This window comes from Acinonyx jubatus, chromosome D3, assembly GCF_027475565.1.
Source record: "Acinonyx jubatus isolate Ajub_Pintada_27869175 chromosome D3, VMU_Ajub_asm_v1.0, whole genome shotgun sequence".
Lineage (NCBI taxonomy): Eukaryota > Metazoa > Chordata > Mammalia > Carnivora > Felidae > Acinonyx > Acinonyx jubatus.
The window spans coordinates 50,540,556-50,546,555 of record NC_069392.1 but is presented as its reverse complement, the minus strand read 5'-3'; positions in this window follow the sequence as shown (position 1 = coordinate 50,546,555).

Sequence of the window (6,000 nt, the reverse complement as noted above, 5' to 3'; positions counted from 1 at the left end):
ATAAGGAAATAAGCAAATAAAATTAATAAGTTAGTAACAGGAAGGGAATCTCACTGGCTGATGAATTTATGAAGTGATGTTGAGGTTTTATAATAAAACAAAAGGGAAAAAGTTACTATTTTTTCTCATCAAATGGAAAAAAAACATTAAACAGAAGATGATAATGAAAGAAACCTTAAACATGGTGAGCTATTGGTGAGAATACAATGTTGGAAGAAAACAGACATATTTTATCAAATTACTGTGCTCATATTATATCGCTCAGAAATTCTTTTTCCAAATACATACTCAGAGAATCTTAAGTATAAATACTCAAAAGAAATCTGCACAAAGAAGTTTATTACTGGAAAAATTATCATAGCAATGTAGTGGATACTACCCAAATGCCCATCAATTAAAGAAAAAATAACTGCATAAATAATATGTAACATATTATGAAAACTGTAGCAGTTACAAGGAAGTAACTGGATAAGCATGTACCAATATTTAAATATTTAAAATATATAATATTCTATGAAAAAAGTGTGAGACACAGGATATCATTTATGCAAATTTAACATAAAAGAGAAATGACTCATGACAGAGGATAATGAGATTATAGATAAAATACAAATGCACAAAAATGTAAGATAAAAACAAAAGCCAGAATCCTATAGAACAATGATGGGAGTATACCACTATCTTAATATCATGATCCAATTTTGTGAATATGAGGTTCAAGATGAAGTGGGAAGGTAAGATTAAGATATACATTGCATTTATTTATAAAATAAACAGGTGAAGGGGCTGGAAAAATATTACAAGAAAAGCAAATTTTATACCACATGTAAATTCTTCCCAAACCCTGATAATAGTATGGAAGAATTACGAAGTAAGAATCAAAGAGAACGTTATTTTAATAATATGCTAGAAAAATTAAAGCACAAAGTATTATGAACAGCAAGATAAAAGCATTTGGTCAATACCTAGTCTGACTGATGGCAGACGATTAATCTAACCAGTACCACTCCTGGAACTAGAATGACATGGTATTGTGCCTATATATACACGACATATAATATGAATAGATTTGGCCAGGCCATCGTCAGTCACACTTGCGGACTTGAAGAGTAAACAGTGACTCTCTGGGTAGTTAAAGGTGGCTATTGTTTTCATGGCCTTTATCTCTTCTATATATAATTAGAAATAAACCATGCAGAAATATCAACAGGGGAATAATAATTTGGTTAAAGACAAAAAAAGAGTTTCTTCTCAACTCAAATTTAAAAAATTTTTAGAGTGGATTAGATGTAGCACCAGAAACATGTTCAGAGTCTTTAAATGATTCAAAGCACATTCGTGTCTTCCTAAATTGCACAAAACCAGCATTTATGGAAAGGCAGAAGAGGTAGAGGGAGCAAATTTAGAGCATCATATTCCAAAGCAAAGTAGGTAGATGAGCCCCTGTTGATACTAACTGTAGGAATATGAAAAATTCATTGTTACAGAGGATAAAAATGAATCAATTCAAAGTAGTGAATGGACAAAATCAGGTGGCCTATGGACATTTAATACATATTTAATCAAAATATCTGATCTGTTAAATTAGTAAATATAATTCTTCAATTACCACAATATGAAAAAAGAATAGAGATTTTGTGTTTGCTAATGGAGATCTGAATGCCTGGTAAATAATGAGAGATTTTCCGTGAGCATAGACACATGGCCACATTAAGTTAATGTCCAATTAAATTCATATACTTTTAAAACTGTCAAAATGAGGACAAACTTATAACATTAACAACTGTTGCACATTTGGATTTTTAAGCGTAATTTGGGATGTATTATTTTATAGAGAGGGAGAGTAGCCAAATTAGATAATCTTCTTGTTTTTGCAGCATATGTTTAATAAAAATCCATCTGACAATTAGAACAAATGGCATGTAATATAATGACATTGCTTTTTCCAATTCATACTTCAGAACAAACTAATCATTCAAACTCAGTTTTACAAAGATTTCTCCTTTTTTGTAAACAGCTTGTGCCACCATTTATTCCTTATATTCAATTTTATGAAGACTAATTTATTAGATAGTTTTACAACTAAAATTTCAGGTGACTTACATCTTACAAAATAGTTATCCTCATATACCAGATGTCTGGCTTTAAACTCCCAATTCCATGAGAGATGTATTTTATGATTTGTGTAAAATATAGAACAATAGCCAGGTTTTGTGCAGAGTATCATTTTAGTGACTATTTTTGATAGATATTTGGAAATAATCCCACATATTTATGTATATGTTTTGCTTACTTGAGGGAAAGTATTTAAAGCTTTTAAACAAATACATAGAAATTGGAAAAAAGTGGTTCTAATCATGTTGTCATATTTAGAAAACAGGTTAGTTTTTCCTCAGGATGACCCTTAAAGAAAGTTAGTAGTGTATATGTGAAATTGTAAAATCGTATCGTCAAATGCATAAAGTTTGGCACTTTTGTTTTTTTATTTGAAAAAAAAATACAGTTTGGGACGCCTGGGTGGCTAAGTCGATTGGGCGTCAGACTTCAGCTCAGGTCATGATCTCTTGGTTGGTGAATTCAAGCCCTACTTTGTGCTGACAGCTCAGAGCCTGGAGTCTACTTCAGATTCTGTGTCTCCCTCTCTCTCTCCCCCACTCACACTCTGTCTCTTTCTCTCTCAACAAAATAAACATTGAAAAAAATACGGATTTATCTTTTGCTAAACATTTTACTCTGAAACAATGGAAAACAGTAAATTAAAATTAGATAAAAATAAATTATATTAATATATTCTCTATTATTTTTTTTACAACTTAAGTGTAGGAACTCCAGTAATTTTTCTATCACATAATTAAATATATTATCTTTTGATTGATAGATTCACTTGTTTATTCAAATACTTATGGAATCTTATTAACTCTTTTCTACCACTGTGAAATAGTATTTTAAATCCAGAATCATTTAGTCTATTTATCAGAATATTTTAACCCAGAAAGTTTATGATAAGTAGTTTCTAAAAATGTGCTTGTGGAAAAGCTGACATATATATGCTGTGCAATTCATATATCTCGGTTACTTTTCCATAGAAGTTTTCTCTACTCAGTTGTAAATTACAAGTAAGGGTAAGTCACCCAGGAATGCAGTGTGCAAGACTCACACACATGGGAAAAATAACAAGTTATGAGAAGTGTTAATAGGCCTTGGTAAGAAAATTTGCTAAAAATGGATATCAAACAGATTTTGTACACTTCCACTATAATTTTAGCTAAAATGAAATAAAATATTAGGGTAAATTCAAAGATTTCAAGTTTTAAACTTCCTTCTAACAGCTGACTTGGTGTATATATGTTAGTAATGATGAGGTTTGCCATTAATTTATCAATTTTTAATTTTTCTCAAATTTTCTCTTCTCTCATCAAATAAGTTTCACAATTCCCAAGTTAGCCCAGCAAACATAATTAATATGGTGTATATATATTATTGTGTGCCTTAGAAAGATGATCCACCATTTTTTTTTTTTTTTGCTAAGAAAAAGCAGAAATTGATTGAATTTAAAACTTTGACTCTTCGATCATCTTAGTTTTCCATTCTATGTCACCAATACTAGAAAATGGTAATTACATATTTTTAAAAGTACTGTCAAATCTTTCTGTATTCTTTAATATAAATAGTATACTCAATATAAACTTTCTGTTTATTCTCTGTTTATATTCTCAGTAATATGTCATATGAAAGATTGACGGTTTCAATGTGTCTGAGTCTTTTTGCAGTAGGGTGCTGCCTTAGATGCCAAGTAAACAATTAAGGTTTGGATAAAGAGACATTTTGAGCTTTTCCCACCTTCATCATAAATGTAACATTAAAATATGTAGTTCAAAATGCCTGACTTGATCCAGATCTGATTTCCCAAAATATATTTACCTCTAGGTTTAGATTATGAAGGGAAATTTTTCATACCAAAAGAGAATTACCAGGAAAATTATAGGGGAAACCTGGATATTACAAAGGACATTTCTGGGATCCAGTTATGAAACTTGTTAGTAGAAATTCTATCATATTATTGTATGATTCCACAACTTGAATTCTTTTAAATTTCTTCATTAATGGCAAGAGGCCAACCCAACTTAGACTATTAAGTTTTTGGAAGCTACTTGGGGAAAAATAATTTTAGTGTTTTCTTTATCATATTAGCATATGATTTTCTACAATACTAACAAGTTAGTCATTTAACATCTGAAAAGTTACATAATGATCTATAATAAAAACTAATCATCCCTGTCAAAGAATGAGCAGCTTGAGTGAAGATTTTAATAACAAGTATAAGTTTAGAATTAAATATAAGAATGATAAACAACATCACTAATTATGATATATTTAGTTTTTTCTTTTATCTGTTTCTTGTTTAACATCAATAGAATTTAGTAGCAGTATATACCTTTGCAATTATTCCATTTAGTCAATAGGTATCCCACTTTAGTACTTCAGTTAATGTCTAGTTTACTAGCTTGAAACTTGCCTTCAAAGAGGTCAATTATATGAAGCTCTAGTTAAGCTTAACAGGAACCAAAAGCAGTCATCACTTTTATGCATTTGTTATCCTTTATTAAGTTTTTATCTCAGGCTTATTTTAACTCATTTTATCATAAGTTTCAGTTTGCTAGGGTTGCCACAACAAAGTTCTAAAGACTCCATGGCTTAAACAACACAAAATTATTTCCTCACAGTTCTGAGGGGCAGCAATCCACAATCAAGGTGTCAGCAAGGCTGGCTTATTCTGAAGGCTTCTCTCCTTGATGTTAAATGGCTACCTTCTCCCTGTGTGTTCACATGGTTTTCCCTTGTGTGTCTTTGTGTCCTAATCTCTTCCTATAAGGAAATCAGTTATGTTGATTAGAGCCTACCCTATGCCCTCATTTTAACTTACCTCTTTAAAGACCCTTTCTCCAAAAACAGTCACATTCTGAGGTACTGGGGGTTAGGACTTCAACATATGAATTTTGGGAGGATACTATTCAGCCTATAGCACTGAAGTCAAGGACATATATTCTGAAAAATCTATTAATTGAAATTCTAAACTTAAATCATACATAAAAATAAGGTTTGTTGGTCTCAGGTAATGTATCACATACTGAACTTACGAAGAATAAATACTGTTCTAAATGGTACAAAAACATCACCATTTTGCAAATACTAAATCTGATGATTTACACATGATAAACTCAGATATGAACAAACAAACAAATAAACAGAAACAGAAGAGAAAGGAAAAAAAAAACCTTCATTTCAGAGGGATAGCTGTGAAACTGGCCTTTTGGTGTTACACTGATTTACCAATGAATTAGAGCAGACATGAGAGGACACTAGGAACACAGTCATAATAGTCTGTAACTCTGAGCATCAATGTGAAGACAGCAAAAGCTGAATGTTCAGTTTATAGTTAAGCACACTGTGTTGTATAAGAGGTATACATTCTGTTTTGGAGTTTCATCACCTCATTTATATTTCCTACATATATCGAGAAAGAATCATTAGAGGTGGTTCTCCATTTATTATAGGAAAATTACCTTTATATTTCCCATTATTTCTTTTTTCACCTCTGAAGTTGTTTACTTGCTACTATTCTTACCTAGATTTTAGAAGGCACACTATGAATAAATGGACAAGCAAAAGCCAAAAGGATCATACTTATTATTTTTCTCAAATAGAGCATAAACTTCTTGAAGGCAGGACCCTGTCTCTCTCATCTTTGTACCCAACACAGCCATTAATATGGTGCTTTCTTCAATAAAACAGTGAGATACTATCAGACTATGAGATATTAAACTAGGAACACTTGATAGGATGGCCTTCTTATGCAAATTACTTAATCAAGCATTTGTAACATGCAGTGTAAGGATCTCTGGAGCTTCCAAGGATTGACTGAGGGTAAGTCAACCCTTAGTGCAGGATTTCTCATTCCCCTCACCATTGTGGCAAAACATCATAATTATGTGCATATAT